Source organism: Oncorhynchus mykiss, chromosome 18 (genome assembly GCF_057628025.1).
Source record: "Oncorhynchus mykiss isolate SJ-2025 chromosome 18, ASM5762802v1, whole genome shotgun sequence".
NCBI classification, from domain to species: Eukaryota; Metazoa; Chordata; class Actinopteri; order Salmoniformes; family Salmonidae; genus Oncorhynchus; species Oncorhynchus mykiss.
This window is the reverse complement of record NC_143039.1, coordinates 68,191,598-68,211,696: the sequence shown is the minus strand read 5'-3', so window position 1 is coordinate 68,211,696 and position 20,099 is coordinate 68,191,598. Positions and strand designations below refer to the sequence as shown.

General features: G+C 43.2%; 1 protein-coding gene across 7 annotated transcripts in view; it reads left to right on the top strand.

Moving 5' to 3' along the window:
* Positions 1-20,099, top strand: part of LOC110496650 (engulfment and cell motility protein 1) — a 171,653-nt gene that overhangs the window by 9,260 nt on the left and 142,294 nt on the right. The window lies entirely within an intron of this gene.

The following is a 20,099-nucleotide window of genomic DNA, read 5'->3' as shown; positions in this document are numbered from 1 at the left end:
ACCCTGACAGTGATTCACAGGCCTGTCCTTTACCCTGATGGAGAGCACTACATCACATTCTCCCTACGCTGTAGCTCTGCCGTCCGAGTGTGTCTGCGTGCGTCTCTCCCTCCCTGCTCCCTGTCCATGCCTTGTGCAGCATGGACGCGGCATGCCAGTCACAGCCACAGCGCTTTTCTCCTCCGTCTCTCTCCTCTCCCCCCCTGCCGCTGACAGATAATAAAAACATTCAAGAAAAGGTCTCATCAAAGCCTGGCCCTGATGGAAGAGGGCAACACATATGAATGGATGGGTCATGAGATGAACTGGAAATGAAGCACAGCGTTAGATTGGATGGAGGCAGGTTGCTCGGTTTCTAAGAAACCATGAGCTCTCTATCTCTGTGTGTGTCTCTTCCTCCTTCCCCCCCTCCCTTGACTGACCCTCTTGTTATCTCTTTGATCTGTTTCTCATTACCACTCCAGTAAGGTCTGGCTATGCAAATGAAGCCATAGGCCTAATGAAACAACAGTACGTACGCAAACCAAATTGATGGGCTCCTTTTTACCACATCAAGGAAAGAAAATTGCATAAGGCTGGCATTTAATAATTATGATACCAAGATAGATGTTTTATTTGAAAGAGACTAATATTTGAGAGATATTGCGGAGATTTGTTTTAAGGATGTAGTACTAGCTAAATTAACTGCAGATATTCATTTCCAAACACTGATTAGGTCTACAAATGTGTTAATGCTTTCAACGTGAGAGCTTGTTTCATACTTCCTCTGTGGTGCTGTGATCTTTATACTGACCCTGAATTCTGGATATCAGGAAAGCTGGATAAGACTTTGTTACTGGTTGTGTTGTGGTGGAGTCATGCTCCCAGGGCAGTGATACACTGTCTTAAGTTGACTCTGTCATTCATCGCAGGCTGACCTTGAGTTTAACATCAGCTCACAAACACAAAACCTGGAATCTGACAGATAATAAAAACATTCAAGAAAAGCAGTGGGTTTGTCCCAAATAGCATTGCAACCTATTCACTGTGTAGTGCACTACGTTTGCCGAGGGCCCATAGGGCTTTGCTCAAAAGTAGTGCCCTATAATGTAGGGAATAGGGTGCCATTTGGGACGCATACAGAATCTGTGATGTTTTCTCTGTATCTTTGGTATTTTCAGCCAGTCATTTTCTGCCTGTTTAAACTCACACCTTCACGCTTTTCTTCACCCGGTAGAGGGGGGGGGGGCAGAGATAGATCGACGCCTCTGTCATATTCATCTTTGTCCTCAAATGAGGAGCTTGTCTGCCTGTGTGGTGATTCTGAATCTGCTCACAGAGCATCTGCCGGACACTCCAGATTAGAACATCGGGAGCCATAACAACTGCTCCGGTTTGGATTATGTATCACTCGTTGCCAGGGTGATTTTGCTCCCCTCCCCCCTGTCTGTCACATCCCTTGCTCTCACAGGAGGTAGAGGTGTATTCAATTACAGCAACATCTGTGGAAGTTGGCTTACCCCTGCGCACACACACACACACACACACACACACACACACACACACCTGGTGGGGCCAACTGGAGCATGGGGAGAGGGGGGGGGCTAGCTGTGAGGTGATTTGTTTCTCGTTTCCTTGTGTGGATTTATCTTCTGCGGTTGCTACAGCAGAGCAGACAGTGTTGGGAATAGGGGCCAATAGGGGCTCTGGTCAAAGCTAGTACACTATGTAGGGAACAGCCTGTGTTTGGGTCAACATTGCAGCTGGATGGAAGAGGACCCTCAAGGCATTTTATTTTCTTATCTTGCTGAACTGGAATTCTCACTGTCCCTGACTGTCACCATTGTTGGCAAGTCAATCCCCCCACAACATCTGCAGGCCACCTGCTGTGGAACTTTGTCACCGATTGTCAGATTCTGCACTCCCCAGAGCCGAGTGTCTACAAATAGAGGGACAGTGCTTTTGATGCCAGCAGCAGCACTTGCCGCTCTAATAGTCTAGGACTGGCTGGCTGGGCTGGAGGCTTGTGTGTTGAAGGTAGTCTCTTTGCCTGGAGGGGCAGACTGAGATCTGTCTAACTGGTCTGTGCATTTCTGAATCCAAACAGACAGTCTAGATGGAAGGAAGGAAAACAGGACAGAGTGTGTCCTTAGAACAGGGTGGAGGAGGGGGAATGCCCCAGACTAGTGGAAGGTGAGCCACCACTTCCTGTTGCTGCATCATGTGATCTGATCTATTTCCTGTACAAACGGATACTTTGCAGGAAACAAGGCAACAAACAGTGTCATCTTGCAACCCCTTTTGCTGTGGTTGTTTCTCAATATATTCATGAGTCTGGCCAGAGTCTGGCCTCTTGAGTTGAACACACCATGTGAAACAAGATCTGTTGTTCCTCTGAATTCACAGCATTGTGACAAATGGATGCTATTTGATGACATCATTATAATGACATATTACCCGTTGCAATGAGAGCTCAGTTTGAAGCACAGCATAGAGGCCTTGCTCTTCACATTTGTTCTCTCTCCCTGTTACACATAAGTATGGGTTACATGCAATAATTAACCCAGAAAAAACAACAATTATGCCGTTTTAAATTCTCCTTTATGTTCATGATGTTCATATCCCAAAATAGACTAGAGTTCAATCGCATGAAACTATTGCCCCATAAGTGGAGGGTGTGAGTGCCCTGAGCAGTGTCGTATACATTTTACTAGAGGAAAGAATAACAGCCCTCTGCAAACCCAATGAACGGTTTAGCCCAGGGTTCCTCAACTGACGGCCCACGGACTGAATTTGGCCCACGTGATTTATTTTACATTTTTTAATTTGGCCCCCCAATTAATTGTTTTAATTGATGATTAAAGATTTTTAAAAAAAGATTAAAGACTAAAAACAACAGCGAATCAGCTCCAAGTGATTTATTTTTTGGGGGCATCTGTTCCAAAGTATTCCCACGTATAATAGAGAGATATACGCTGAGTGTACAAAACATTAGGAACACCTTCCTAATATTGAGTTGCAACCCTTTTTGCCAATCTACACAGATTGAATTGGATTTAACAGATGATGTCAATAAGGGATCATAGCTTTGACCTGGATTCATCTGGTCAGCCTATGTCATGGAAAGAGCAGGTGTTCCTAATGTTTTGTACACTCAGTGTATGATCGCATACAAATAAATGTATGCAAGATTTGAAAACAAATGTTTTAGTAAAATATTTCATCTGTTTGGCCTTCTTGTGATCAAGTTGAGTCTATAAATGATTTGTAATTATGTCCCCCCCCCAACCATCACTCCACCACCTCACAAAGACGCTGAGTAGGTGAAACCTAAAATCTCAAATTTGGACTCATGAGACCAAAGGACAGATTTCCACCGGTCTAATGTCCATTGCTTGTGTTTCTTGGCCCAAGTAAGTCTCTTCTTATTATTGGTGTCCTTTAGTAGTGATTTCTTTGCGGAAAATCGACCATGACGGCCTGATTCACAGTCTCCTCTGAACAGTTGATGTTGAGATGTGTCTGTTACCTGAACTCTGTGATGCATTTATTTGGGCTGTAATTTCTGAGGCTGGTAACTAATGAACTTATCCTCTGCAGCAGAGAGTAACTCCGGGTCTTCCTTTCCTGTGGCGGTCCTCATGAGAGCCAGTTTCATCATAGCGTTTGATGGTTTTTACGCACTTGAAGAAACTGATAAGGTTCTTGAAACGTTCTCTTTGTTTTTTGAGCTGTTCTTGCCATAATATGAAATTGATATTTTGCCTAATAGGGCCATCTTCTGGATACAAACCCCTACCTTGTCACAACACAGCTGATTGGCTCAAACGCATTAAGAAGGAAAGAAATTCCACAAATTAACTTTTTAAGAAGGCACACCCGTTAATTGAAATGCATTCCAGGTGACTACCTCATGAAGCTGGTTGAGAGAATGCCAAGAGTGTGCAAAGCTGTCATCAAGGTAAAGGGTGGCTACTTTGAAGAATTTCAAATATAAAATATATTTTGTTTTGTTTAACACTTTTTTGGTTAATAATATGATTCCATATGAGTTATTGAATAGTTTTGTTATTTAAATTGTGTGTGTGTGTGTGTGTGTGTGTGTGTGTGTGTGTGTGTGTGTGTGTGTACACACATATATCTCATACATGACTTTGACACACACATACACTACACATGTACAATAAATACACACATTTATTTTATTCCTTTTGGATTCTGTACCATGTGACAAATAGTTAGTTTTTATTGGCTTTGTAAAGGCATGGGTATAGAGATGAGGGTGGTAAAGGTAAGTGGCAGTAAAAGATGGCGTCTGCAGTAGGGGGAAACAGCACCAATGGCCGGCCCCACCACCACTCTTGTTTTTGTTGCTGAACTAAGGCTGTTTTGTTTTTATTTGTAATATACATGTTGTGCTCTTCTATCGGTTGTGCAATGATGTCAGAGGGGAAAACTGTGTTGGTTGTTTGCAGTAACTTATATGTTGTTGTAATATTGCACATGAAGGATTCCCGCTTTTAAATGTCCCCAGCCAGCAGTATTCAGTATCACTTCTCTGACATGCAGTGCCTTGCGAAAGTATTCGCCCCCTTGAACTTTGCGACCTTTTGCCACATTTCAGGCTTCAAACATAAAGATATAAAATTGTATTTTTTTTGTGAAGAATCAACAACAAGTGGGACACAATCATGAAGTGGAACGACATTTATTGGATATTTCAAACTTTTTTAACAAATCAAAAACTGAAAAATTGGGCGTGCAAAATTATTCAGCCCCTTTACTTTCAGTGCAGCAAACTCTCTCCAGAAGTTCAGTGAGGATCTCTGAATGATCCAATGTTGACCTAAATGACTAATGATGATAAATACAATCCACCTGTGTGTAATCAAGTCTCCGTATAAATGCACCTGCACTGTGATAGTCTCAGAGGTCCGTTAAAAGCGCAGAGAGCATCATGAAGAACAAGGAACACACCAGGCAGGTCCGAGCTACTGTTGTGAAGAAGTTTAAAGCCGGATTTGGATACAAAAAGATTTCCCAAGTTTTAAACATCCCAAGGAGCACTGTGCAAGCGATAATATTGAAATGGAAGGAGTATCAGACCACTGCAAATCTACCAAGACCTGGCCGTCCCTCTAAACTTTCAGCTCATACAAGGAGAAGACTGATTAGAGATGCAGCCAAGAGGCCCATGATCACTCTGGATGAACTGCAGAGATCTACAGCTGAGGTGGGAGACTCTGTCCATAGGACAACAATCAGTCAACAATTGCACAAATCTGGCCTTTATGGAAGAGTGGCAAGAAGAAAGCCATTTCTTAAAGATATCCATAAAAAAGTGTTGTTTAAAGTTTGCCACAAGCCACCTGGGAGACACACCAAACATGTGGAAGAAGGTGCTCTGGTCAGATGAAACCAAAATTGAACTTTTTGGCAACAATGCAAAACGTTATGTTTGGCGTAAAAGCAACACAGCTGAACACACCATCCCCACCACATGGTGGTGGCAGCATCATGGTTTAGGCCTGCTTTTCTTCAGCAGGGACAGGGAAGATGGTTAAAATTGATGGGAAGATGGATGGAGCCAAATACAGGACCATTCTGGAAGAAAACCTGATGGAGTCTGCAAAAGACCTGAGACTGGGACGGAGATTTGTCTTCCAACAAGACAATGATCCAAAACATAAAGCAAAATCTATAATGGAATGGTTCAAAAATAAACATATCCAGGTGTTAGACTGGCCAAGTCAAAGTCCAGACCTGAATCCAATCGAGAATCTGTGGAAAGAACTGAAAACTGCTGTTCACAAATGCTCTCCATCCAACCTCACTGAGCTCGAGCTGTTTTGCAAGGAGGAATGGGAAAAAAATTCAGTCTCTCGATGTGCAAAACTGATAGAGACATACCCCAAGCGACTTACAGCTGTAATCGCAGCAAAAGGTGGAGCTACAAAGTATTAACTTAAGGGGGCTGAATAATTTTGCACGCCCAATTTTTCAGTTTTTGATTTGTTAAAAAAGTTTGAAATATCCAATAAATGTCATTCCACTTCATGATTGTGTCCCACTTGTTGTTGATTCTTCACAAAAAAATACAGTTTTATATCTTTGTTTGAAGCCTGAAATGTGGCAAAAGGTCGCAAAGTTCAAGGGGGCCGAATACTTTCGCAAAGCACTGTAGCTAGGCCCCACACAACCTGGGCTATTGGCAGAGATGATTGAGGTGGAGGGTTGTGGAAGGTGGTGCATGTAGCTAGCTACTAGCTGTTCAGTGAGCCTGATCTGCAGGGGTGAGGAATTACGCTGTGGTCCTAGTACTTCTGGCAGCAGGGATGGGGGTACAGGGGGAACTCGGTGGGGGTGACGGCTGTGTTTTGTAAAATCCAGGCCTCCCTGGAACTCACCCAAGCCTGCTAGAGGTGGGGGTATCAGTCACAGCTGGGGGGCCAAGGGGGCCCAGGGAGCGGTAGGAGGACAGCTGGCAGAACAAGAGGGTGTGTTTATGTGCCTCCATTAGCACTATGAGCGTCCATGTGATTGAAGATCACAGTATCTCCTTTGTTCCCCTCTGCCTGATCTGCCGTGCTGGTCACAGATTGAGACTCTGTCTGGTCTCCAGTGTTGGTCACAGAGTGACTCTGTCTAGTGAGCGCTGGTGACTGTGGCCATTCACAGCATTCTGCACCTCAGAGGGGGGGGGGGGGGAGATGCAGAGCTGTCTCTCCTGACAAGATCCCTCTGCACTGTGTCGGTCCTCCACCGTGGGTGTGTGTGTCCTGTGAATGGGAGGATGTTTGGGACCAGCACGTTAATTGCATTTTATTTATTAACCTTTTATTTTTTAACAGGGTGTCATATTGAGACCAAGTCTCTTTTTACAAATGAGCCTGCACAATACAAACACACACGTCAATACAAAACACAATAAAAGTACTAAATTACTTCACTTAGATCATTCCCTACTAATGTTTTACATTCCCTACAGGGCAACAGGCAGTTAAGCCTGAGTCTCCCCTGCAACATGATCCACATCTGTGGAGCACAAAAACTAGTACCGTCTCTCCCTAAATCAGAAGCCACCCTTGGAACCTCTTGCACTATCCAATCTTGTGCTCTTGTACTGTATTCTATGGTGACCTTGACCAGTGTGGTCCGATACGTTGGCCGTTTCTGCAGGAGTGCTTTGTAAAGTAACAGAAGGGAATGCTGCCCTCTTCTTCTACGTACAGAGGCCCAACCCACCTTTTGATACAATACACAATGGTGAGTTCTAAAACCATCACCAGTCATTTTTATCTAACTAGGCAAGAACAAAGTCTTATTTTCAATGACAGCCTAGGAACAGTGGGTTAACTGCCTTGTTCAGGGGCATAATGACAGATTTTGACCTTGTCAGCTCGGGGATTTGATCTTGTTACCTTTCGGTTACTAGTCCAATACTCTGCATGCCTGTAGATTATATCCCGGTTATCTAAAACAGACAAATTGCCTGGACAACTTCCTTTCTATTATCAAAAGACAGACATGCTCTATTTCTGTAAAAATAATCACATTTTGATCATCAATTTCTTTACCAGCTCAGTAACATGCGTATTTATCATCTAGCCAGATACCAAGATCAAATTGTATTTGTCACGTGCCGAATACAACAGGTGTCGACCTGTGAAACCACTGTGAAATGCTGACTTACAAGCCCTTAACCAACAATGCAGTTTCAAGAAAAATAAGAGTTAAGAAATAATATATTAAATTAACTAAAGTAAAAAAAAATAAGTAACACAATAAAATAACAACGGCGCTATGTAGAGGGGGTACCGAGTCGATGTGCGAGGGTACATGTACAGGTTAGTCAAGATATTTACCAGAGGGAACTCTGTTTGGATTTGTGTTCTGTTCAGGCTAGTAATTTCAAGGTCACTTCAGGCAACGTTATGTGACCTAGATGTTACGGGACCTAGATAATAGCATGGATTTAGTTTTGTTTACATTAAGTATTAACTTAATATTCAAGAGGGACTTCTGTAAGGCATGACGGTGCCAGAAGCCCTGGAGGCAGTGCTGTAATGCACCGTCATGTCTATAATGTCACTGCTACTGCAGAGTATTACTGCCTGTGATCAGTCATCACAGCTAACTGGAATTCTAATAGCTAGAGGATAATAGCCTGCCTCGGCTTTATTCTCAAAGACATGTCTGCATCCCAAATGGCACCCTATTCCCTTTATTGTGCATTACTTTTGACCAGTGCACTACAAAGGGATCAGGGGGCCATTTGAGACACATACAATGGTTATTGTTAAAAGTGTATGTCCCAATTAGATTTATGGGCCAATGAGAAATGAAACTGCTGCTGTGTGAATCCTCCTGCATACCAAGGTGAACCTTTCTGTTTATAAAATGCACTGTGTGTGTGTGTGGCTTACAGCATGTTTATTTTTGTTGCTCTAAAGAATGCATTATTTTCCTGTTACAGTGGGAATGGGGTGGAAGGAGAGGAGGAATATGTCTCTCTCCGTTGCCTTGTCATGACAACTCCTGAATACATTGATTATCACTAGTCTGTGTCATTTACACTGCTGTAGCAAAGAGATTTCCCTTATTCAGGTTCTGAAGGACTTTCCTTTGACTTACTTTTTGATTTCGATAAACACTTTCAGGGCTCCCACTGATGTTGAGGCCGACGGTCTCTGACTATCTCTGAAGCTTTTATTTCAAGTAGGACATGTAAAAATAGCAGCAAATCAATCCCAAACGTTCCCCGCTCGGGCTCTTTCAGGTCTCAATCTAGGGTAGCAGAAACCAACAGGGATTTGGTGACATGGGACAGTATATCTTCAGCACTGGCTGACTGACTGACTGTATGGCTGGCTGACTGACTGACTGTATGGCTGGCTGACTGACTGACTGTATGGCTGGCTGACTGACTGACTGTATGGCTGGCTGACTGACTGACTGTATGGCTGGCTGACTGACTGACTGTATGGCTGGCTGACTGACTGACTGTATGGCTGGCTGACTGACTGACTGTATGGCTGGCTGACTGACTGACTGTATGGCTGGCTGACTGACTGACTGTATGGCTGGCTGACTGACTGACTGTATGGCTGGCTGACTGACTGACTGTATGGCTGGCTGACTGACTGACTGTATGGCTGGCTGACTGACTGACTTTAAGGCTGGCTGACTGACTGACTTTAAGGCTGGCTGACTGACTGACTGTATGGCTGGCTGACTGACTGACTGTATGGCTGGCTGACTGACTGACTGTATGGCTGGCTGACTGACTGACTGTATGGCTGGCTGACTGACTGACTGTATGGCTGGCTGACTGACTGACTGTATGGCTGGCTGACTGACTGACTGTATGGCTGGCTGACTGACTGACTGTATGGCTGGCTGACTGACTGACTGTATGGCTGGCTGACTGACTGACTGTATGGCTGGCTGACTGACTGACTGTATGGCTGGCTGACTGACTGACTTTAAGGCTGGCTGACTGACTGACTGTATGGCTGGCTGACTGACTGACTGTATGGCTGGCTGACTGACTGACTTTAAGGCTGGCTGACTGACTGACTGTATGGCTGGCTGACTGACTGACTGTATGGCTGACTGACTGACTGTATGGCTGGCTGACTGACTGACTGTATGGCTGGCTGACTGACTGACTGTATGGCTGGCTGACTGACTGACTTTAAGGCTGTATTCCCATTTTCTTCCCATCAACTAGAAGTGTGCAATATTTACAAGCATGTCTCTCTGTTTGCCGCTGTCTTTCTGTCTGACACGCACACTTTCTCTCTCTTTATTTCAATTGGAAAATGGACTTATGCTTTGGCTATTCTTCAGAATAGTCTCAATTCATAAGAGCTTAGTTATTGAGCTACTATTGTTTAATTAGCCTTAATAAAGCTCCTGTCTAAATGCACTGTATTCACACATGAACCATTGTGTAGGTTTATGGTTGTTATGACATTAAAACTCTACAGCAGAATGACTGGGTCTCTTCTCCTATTCACTTTACTGTAGTATCGTTCCAAATGGCACCCCAATTCCCTATAGAGTGCACTACTTTGACCAGAGCCCTATGCCGTTTGAGACGCACCCTGTGTGTCTGTTGGAGACGCATCAGCCTGTTGTTGGGCAAGAAGAAGAAGGGTGTACTGGCACGTGAAGTGCAGTCGCAGTTATGATGTTTTTGTTTGCTGGTTCCCTCAGGGGGAAGAGGATTAGCTTATTTTAGGCTTGGGTTGTGTGTTCTTTTTCATCTCCATAAATGAGTGAAGCTAAGCGTTATGCGACAGTATTGTGCTTGCTTAATCCCTCTGCTCTTTCACTCCAATTATTGATTTGTAAAAAATATAAAATACCATTCAAAAGTTTGGGGTCACTTAGAAATGTCCTTGTTTTTGAAAGGAAAGCTTTTTTTTTACCATTAAAATAACATCAAATTGATCAGAAATACAGTGTAGACATTGTTAATGTTATAAATGACTATTGTAGCTGGAAACGGCAGATTATTTTAATGAAATATCTACATAGGCGTACAGAGGCACATTATCAGCAACCATCACTCCTGTGTTCCAATGGCACATTGTGTTAGCTAATCCAAGTTTATCATTTTAAAAGGCTGATTGATCATTAGAAAATAATTTTGCAATTATGTTAGCACAGCTGAAAACTGTTGTTCTGATTAAAGAAGCAATAAAACTGGCCTTTTTTTTTAGACTAGTTGAGTATCTGGAGCATCAGCATTTGTGAGTTCAATTACAGGGTCAAAATGGCCAGAAACAAAGCACTTGCTTCTGAAACTCTTCAGTCTATTCTTGTCCTGAGAAATGAAGGCAATTCCATGCGAGAATTTGCAAAGAAACTGAAGATCTCGTACCTTCGCAGAACAGACCAGAATAGAAAGAGTAGGAGGCCCCGGTACACAACTGAGCAAAAGGACAAGTACATTAGTGTCTAGTTTTATTTATTTACGTCACAGAACTGTAAGCCTTTCGCCTCTTGTTAGCACCAATATAAATACTATATGAAAAGACTTGATGGGTGACTTTTTTTTTCTTCATTGGGCCACATATGATCTTCTGCTTGCTGTACATAGGCTAGGCTACATCCCACGAACAAAATGCTAAATGTTGCATTCAACAGTTTTCTGAGCAGTTTCGAAAAGAGTTTGACTCTCTCTGTTTCGAAAAGAGTTTGACTCTCTCTGTTTCGAAAAGAGTTTGACTCTCTCTGTTTCGAAAAGAGTTTGACTCTCTCTGTTTCGAAAAGAGTTTGACTCTCTGTTTCGAAAAGAGTTTGCTGCAGTTCACCACAGTGGAATAAGTAATGATAGACTACGATCATCAGGGTTTTCTCTGCGGTCTGCGGAGTAATTTTAGCCATTTGGGGAAGTGGTGTGTCTCTCATTTTTGTTTTTAACATCCTATTCATATTCAGGCCATGTTTAACAATACATCCTTCTTCCCTTCCTTGAAGAAATCTCTGATCTAACATGGCTGGTTGGTTGAAGGTGATGTGATAGAACCACTGCTTATACCTAACTATTTTTGGTATTTGACAGTTATTACTAGCGTCATTCTCAAGGGGGTGTACTTGTAGATCAAGTTGCCTCACGCCCCAGCAACAGGAGATAGGCTCCTCCATATGGGCCGTTCTGGCTCAGACAAGGCTTACTTGCTTAGAGTACATCAGCTATTAGTAGGGCTGTCAGAGTTAATCAGTTACATTCGTGTAGTTTTAGTGCACACTTTTTAATCGTGATTAGTCGCATTGTCTGAAAGGGTTCAAAATACACGGAAAACAATAAAAATACCTCATATAAACAGTACCAGTTAAAAGTTTGGAGACACCTATTCATTTCAAGGGTTTTTCTTTTCTTTTTAATATTTTCTACATTGTAGAATAATAGTTTTTGTAGTTTTCACTATGAATTAACACATATGGAATCATGTAGTAAACAAGAAAAGTGTTAAACAAATCTATAATATATTTTATATTTGACATTCTTCAAAGTAACCACCCGTTGCCTTGGTGACAGCTTTGCACACTCTTGGCATTCTCTCAACCAGCTTCACCTGGAATGCTTTCCCAAGAGTTTTGAAGGAGTTCCCACATATGCTGAGCACTTGTTGCCTGCTTTTCCTTCACTCTGTGGTCCAACTCAACCATCTCAATTGGGTTGAGGACGGGTAATTGTGGAGGCCAGGACATCTGATGCAGCACTCCATCACTCTCCTTCTTGGGCAAATAGCCCTTACACAGCCTGGAGGTGTGTTGGGTCATTGTCCTGTTGAAAAACAAATGACAGTCCCACTAAGCACAAACCAGATGGGATGGCGTATCACTGCAGAATGAGATGTGTCTGTTATTTTAACTATGCAAGCATTTCGCAACACCAGCAATAACACCTTCTAAACACGTGTATGCGGCCAATAGGATTTGATTTGAAGCATTTATGTGGGCTGCAATTTCTGAGGCTGTTAACTCCTCCAATGAACTTCTCTTCTGCAGCAGAGGTAACTCTGGGTCTTCCTTTCCTGTGACAGTCTCCATCAGAGCTTGTTTCATCATAGTGCTTTATGGTTTTTGTGACTGCACTTGAAAACGTAAAAAAAATCTTGACATTTTCTGTATTGACTGACTTTCATTTCATAATGATGGACTGTCATTTCTTTTTGTTTATTTGAGCTGTTCTTGCCATAATATTACCAAATAGGGCTATCTTCTGTATACCACCCCTACCTTGTCACAACACAACTGATTGGCACAAAAGCGTTAAGAAGGAAAGAAATTCCACAAATGTACTTTTAACAAGGCACACTTGTTTATTGAAATACATTCCAGGTGACTACCTCATGAAGCTGGTTGAGAGAATGCCAAGTGTGTGCAAAGGGTGGCCACTTTGAAGAATCTCAAATATATTTTGTATAACACTTTTTTTGGTTTCAACATTATTCCACTGTTATTTCATAGTTTTGATGTCTTTGCTATTATTCTACAATTTAGAAAATATATATTTTTTTACTCTTGAATGAGTAGGTGTGTCAACTTTTGGCTGGTACTGTACATCTAAAAACAACAATACCATGTCAAAACAGGTTGACATTGTGATTAAAGAAAGTGTGCTTTGTCAATTTATCACATTTAGCTAACCATTACTTTGGACAAAATCAAGACGCCAATATACTTGTAATGCTTTTTGTATAAAAAAATAATCTTAAATTACAGATCAATTTGAGCAAATTCTGAATCATACGGGAAGCCACAGAATACAGCCGAATATATAGAAACATCACAATTGGCAGCTAAACAGTGGATTCTACCAGGACTATCAGTCCTATGGACTAGCCTACATGGTTTATGCTAGCACTGAGCTGTGTGTGTGTGCCAGATAAAGTGAAAGCAGAGGGTAGTATTGATTTTGCCCTACAGTTACACGCACTGATTACGCAATGTTCAAATGGTGCTGTTGGACAGATTACTTAATGCATTGTTTTTCCCCCCCAACGGAACCACTTTCATAAGCTGATCCGTGTCATTAAGGGTTTATTAATAGAATATGTTCATTTTTTAAATGTTAAACTGTTTTTTTTCCGGCACTCATCAGAAAAGCTGCCCACTTATTGTAGCGCTGCACTGCAGAGGGAGTGGGATGAGAGAGAGATCATGATCGTTCATGGGGGTGGGTTTCTCCTAATGAATGGAGGTTTTTCTGCTGTTGGTCTTTCCTGATATTCCTACGCCTATCCCACCTCTACATACCATCACCCGTGTCCTCCTCCCCTGAAAGGACAATAGAAATAGTCCCCTGTTCCCATGACTTCCTCCACAGACCAACCAAAAAGCCCCATTCATCCCAGGCCTACTGTAGGTCACGTGAACCGGGAGTGCTTTTGTGTGCTGTGTGGTCCTGCCCCCTCCTCCCACCCTCTCAAAGAAGAGGGGTCGAGCCGAGCGTGCATTTACATTTTCCGGGTGGCTCGCCCCCCCCCCTTGGAGGTTGCTGACTTTTGCTCCTGCAGGGTGAGGTTTGATGAAAACCCCTCAAGAGGAAGAGTGGGTCAGGAAAGTCACTACCACTTTCCATGTTTCCCCCTCAAGTGCTCATGTTGTTCCACCTGATGTTGTTCCACCTGAGGGTGTTCCACCTGATGTTGTGTTGAGACTAGAGGTCGACCGATTTATGATTTTTCAACACCGATCCGGTGTTAGTATTGCCAGTGTAACAGTATAGCTTCCGTCCTTCTCCTCGCTCCTCCCTGGGCTTGAACCAGCAACACAACGACAACAGCCACCATCGAAGCAGCGTTACCAATGCAGAGCAAGGGAAACAACCACCCCAAGGCTCAGAGCGAGTGACGTTTGAAACGCTATTAGCGTGCGTTAACTAGCTAGCCATTTCACTTCAGTTACACCAGCCTCATCTCGGGAGTTGATAGGCTTGAAGTCATAAACAGCGCAATGCTTGACGCACAACGAAGAGCTCCTGGCAAAACGCACGAAAGTGCTGTTTGAATTCATGTTTACACACCTGTATCTGCCTACCATCGCTCAGTCAGATACTTGTATGCTCAGTCGGATTATATGCAACGCAAGACAAGCTAGATAATATCTAGTAATCTCATCAACCCTGTGTAGTTAACTAGTGATTATGATTGATTGTTTTTTATAAGATAAGTTTAATGATTGATTGTTTTTTATAAGATAAGTTTAATGCTAGCTAGCAACTTACCTTAGCTTACTGCATTCGAGTAACAGGCAGTCTCCTTGTGGAGTGCAACGAGAGAGAGGCAGGTCGTTATTGCGTTGGACTAGTTAACTGTAAGGTTAAAAAAATCGGCGCCCAAAAATACCGATTTCAGCAGTGTGGAGACATGGTAGAGTGAGGGGTGTTGTGTGTTCAGGACCTAACCTCAGCAGTGTGGAGACATGGTAGAGTGAGGGGTGTTGTGTGTTCAGGACCTAACCTCAGCAGTGTAGAGACATGGTAGAGTGAGGGGTGTTGTGTGTTCAGGGCCTAACCTCAGCAGTGTGGAGACATGGTAGAGTGAGGGGTGTTGTGTGTTCAGGGCCTAACCTCAGCAGTGTGGAGACATGGTAGAGTGAGGGGTGTTGTGTGTTCAGGGCCTAACCTCAGCAGTGTGGAGACATGGTAGAGTGAGGGGTGTTGTGTGTTCAGGGCCTAACCTCAGCAGTGTGGAGACATGGTAGAGTGAGGGGTGTTGTGTGTTCAGGGCCTAACTGATCTAACAGCAGTGTGGAGACATGGTAGAGTGAGGGGTGTTGTGTGTTCAGGGCCTAACCTCAGCAGTGTGGAGACATGGTAGAGTGAGGGGTGTTGTGTGTTCAGGGCCTAACCTCAGCAGTGTGGAGACATGGTAGAGTGAGGGGTGTTGTGTTTTCAGGGCCTAACTGATCTAACAGCAGTGTGGAGACATGGTAGAGTGAGGGGTGTTGTGTGTTCAGGGCCTAACTGATCTAACAGCAGTTTGGAGACATGGTAGAGTGAGGGGTGTTGTGTGTTCAGGGCCTAACCTCAGCAGTGTGGAGACATGGTAGAGTGAGGGGTGTTGTGTGTTCAGGACCTAACCTGAGCAGTGCGGAGACATGGTAGAGTGAGGGGTGTTGTGTTTTCAGGGCCTAACTGATCTAGCAGCAGTGTGGGGACATGGTAGAGTGAGGGGTGTTGTGTGTTCAGGGCCTAACCTCAGCAGTGTGGAGACATGGTAGAGTGAGGGGTGTTGTGTTTTCAGGGCCTAACTGATCTAGCAGCAGTGTGGGGACATGGTAGAGTGAGGGGTGTTGTGTTTTCAGGGCCTAACTGATCTAGCAGCAGTGTGGGGACATGGTAGAGTGAGGGGTGTTGTGTTTTCAGGGCCTAACTGATCTAGCAGCAGTGTGGGGACATGGTAGAGTGAGGGGTGTTGTGTTTTCAGGGCCTAACTGATCTAGCAGCAGTGTGGGGACATGGTAGAGTGAGGGGTGTTGTGTTTTCAGGGCCTAACTGATCTAGCAGCAGTGTGGGGACATGGTAGAGTGAGGGATATTGTGTTTTCAGGGCCTAACTGATCTAGCAGCAGTGTGGGGACATGGTAGAGTGAGGGATATTGTGTTTTCAGGGCCTAACTGATCTAGCAGCAGTGTGGGGACATGGTAGAGTGAGGGGTGTTGTGTTTTCAGGGCCTAACTGATCTAGCAGCAGTGTGGAGACATGGTAGAGTGAGTTTAATTGAGGTCAAACACTTGATAAAGCATTCCAGTGAGACTCATAAAATCCAGGCCTCATACAGTAGTCATCTACTGCCTTGGCATCCTCAGACCCTATGAGGCTAATAAACGCGGTCCTCTTGATAGTATTGGGATGTGTGTAAACCCCATTTTCTACAAGGGCAATACACTGTAGCTGTCTTTTTGTTGTTGAAATATTTAATTATGTCTGTTTTGAGGACCCAGATAATTTTTTTCCTGACCTGACTAGGAAAAACTCCAGACCCCAGGGATGAGATCCAGATAGGCCTGGTGGTGGTTGTGCTGTGTGATAAGAGCTCACATTCCATATCCCCGAGCTGCTCCTCCTCAAACATGTCGGACCTACTTTCCAAGCCCCTTCACTACTCTCCCAGCTATGTTGATTACACATCACTGTTAGCCAAGAGCCACGATAGCCTTGAGTCTTCTGGGAGTATCCCAAATAGCAAGCCCACAATTATCAGAATTGGGTTTGATTTATATACAGTACCATAAAATCTTGTTCTGTAGGTCAGACCGAGGACTCTTCCCTAATCCTGTGAAATTGGAGGAGGAAAGTAAGGGTCCTTCTGACAGTGTTCCCTTAAGCTAAACTTGAGGTATTATTAAGTGCGAGATCCAGAGTTGCTTTTTACAAAACCCTTGTAACGTAAGTACACGCTACGGGCCGAGGTGTTTGGTGTTGCACTCCTTCCCTCTACAAATAAGAGCCGTCCATTTTGCGTTTCAGTAAATGTGGTGAGAATATTATTGTCCCCTCTCCAAGCCCTAGTTGGTTTGTTTCTTTCTCACCTACTCCCTACAAGTCTTTATTGGGTTTGACAGACACTAGTGACTGGTGACTGAGCCAGATTTGCCTCAGTTTCATGCATAGCGCTCATTGTTCGAGACTAGGGCTGTGGTGGTCGGTAATTGTCAAGCAAATAACTGTCGGTCTCACGTTAATTATCAAACACATTTAGCATCTGGCTTCCACACAGCCTACAAGACACTGATGCAGACCTTTGGAACATCTACATTTTAAAAAGTCTAATAAATCCATGTCATATAGCCTACATCTTCACAATGAATGAATTCATTATTTTAGACAGGTCTGAAGAAGCATGATATGAAGAAAATGTAGTCTATTTCAGAATAACAGAATAGCATATGCTCAGTTGTCCTTATGTTAGATCCTGATGTGTCTATGCCTGCTCTGTTTTTTTGTGCAGGCTGTACACACATCATTAGTCTCTCATTCATTTGACAAGCACTTGATAATGCCTAGAATTTCACGGCGGCATCCCCTTTGGCCGTAATGCACCCTAAAAAAAATCCATGCCTTTGTTGTGCCTTTCTCCCTGAGTGCTGTGCGCTCTCCATCACATGATCAGATCTTTCTCACAGGCTACAAGTGAAGACAGACACATCGGGGACGCAACTGCTTGTGTCCTTATCCAATTCCGAGGTGCATATTGGAAAAATTGTCCACATTCACTTTTCGTCAGCCAACAAGATGAGTAGGCCTAACGAATAGCAAAAGCACTAGTCTGTCAATATACTATCCCCCCCATAGTACAAAAGTGGACCTATTCTATGCGATAAATAAATATTCCAAACAGTCTGGGACTGTAGTGGGATGCAATAGATCCCAAATTAATAGAACCACTAGAATCAACAAAAACAATTTACGCAATGTGGCTGACACAACAGATCAGAACATTTAGCTTAAAAATGTATATAAATATTAGGCTATTTCTTCACAATATAAGCGCAGCAATGCGCACATGGTAGCAGGCTATAAGCGCAAATGTTCCATTAGCTTGAAAACACCATTATCAAAAGTGACGGCAAATGTGATTATGAACGTAATGCTTTTACTATAAAAGTGCATTTTTATTATCTTCCCCAAACTTGAAACTCACTCGTTGCTTATGTATGCCAGTTAGACTCTAAACCTCTTGTAAAGCGGATTAATGTGCTTCATTTTAAGATGTTTTTTTGCCACTTTAGTTGTGATACAAACCTTATCAAAACATATAGGCCTATGAGCTATGCTACATGTGGTGTGCAACTATTATTTGGAAAAAGTCGCAAAAAATGGATTTCTTATGCTGGGTATCATTCACAAGTGGTAATAAACTCAGCAAAAAAAGAAACGTCCTCTCACTGTCAACTGCGTTTATTTTCAATAAACTTAATGTGTAAATATTTGTAGGAACACAAGATTCAACAACTGAGACATAAACTGAACAAGTGCATGGGAAACAGTGTTTAAACCCTTTACAATGGAGATCTGTGAAGTTATTTCGATTTTTACGAATTATCTTTGAAAGACAGGGTCCTGAAAAAGGGACATCTCTTTTTTTGTTGAGTTTATATCATTCACAAGTGATAATATTGTCACCCATCAGACTATTCTTTATTTAATCGTGTCTTTACATATACTAAATAATATGCCGTTTTGATTTAGAATGGACCATTATCATGCACCTGTCTTGAAAGGGGTAGCGGGAAAAAAATCCATGTCATCTATCCACTTAAAAAGCGGATGGAGGACGCTTTTCCCATCATTCATTTACCTGTCAGCCCGGTAGGCCATACTCCTGTTGTAAATATAAGCAATCAGCTTAATATTAGGAAAGTTGAGAAATAAATACAGTATGCTTAGCCTATAGAAAGATGATGGGATCCTCCTCTTTTTAGTAGAGGCCATCATGTTTTCTCACGCAATTGCATAGCCTATAGAAATGTTCCGCAACATGAGCTCATGGGCTCTCATGAAATGTTTGATTAGATTTTTCGATAACATTTGCATTGATGTCAGAGTGATTAGAGGGACAATAGAATGCTGAGTACCAGGCAGTTAGCAAGTTTGGTAGGCTACTAATGACCATGAGCAGCATCAGCGCTTGGAGAAGCCTGATTACCGTGACTGTGGAATTTGACTGCCTTCATGACTCGTGTCCGCCGGTGTGGCGGTAATATGGTCACCTCAACAGCCCTTTTCAAGACACTTGATATTCACTCTCTCATACACTCACACACATTTGTGCTTTGGCTGATCCTTAAGTTAACCCCTTGCTGCCAATCTAATTAGCCTTCTGCCCACAGTGTTTGTGTCTGAGTTTCAAGTTTTATTGTCATGTGCACAGTGAAATGCCTTTATTTCAGGCTCTTTTCCAACAATGCAGTAATCAATATCAGTAGTCAACATATTATACTGTAAAGTGTGTGTCTGTGCATGTGTGAGAGAGACCTGGTTTGATGAGCCCTGCAGCAGAAGGTCACACAGTCAGAGTGACTGAAGCCTGTGAGTCCTGTCTGTCTCCTGCTCTCGCTCTGCCCCCCCCCCCCCCCCCCCCCCCCTCAATTAAATTTCAATTCAAAGGGCTTTATGGGCATGGGAAACATATATTTACGTTGCCAAATCAAGTGAACTAGATAATTAACCAAAGTGAAATATACAATCAAAAGTGAACAGCAAACATTACTCACAAGTTTCAGAAGAATAGACACATTTCAAATGTCATTGTCAATATACATTGTTGTAACGATGTGCAAATAGTTAAAGTACAAAAGGGAAAATAAATAAACAATATCTCTCTCTCTCTCTATCCCTACACCCACTCTCTCCCTATATCTCCCCCCTCTCTTTCTTTCTCTCTCTCTCCCCCCTCTTTCTTTCTCTCTCTCTCCCCCCTCTCTTTCCCTCTCTCTCCCCTCTCTCTATCCCTACACCCACTCTCTCCCTATATCTCCCCCCTCTTTCTTTCTCTCTCTCTCCCCCCTCTCTCTTTCCCTCTCCTCTAACACTCTCTCCCTATATCTCCCCCTCTTTCTTTCCCTCTCTCTCCCCCCTCTCTTTCCCTCTCCTC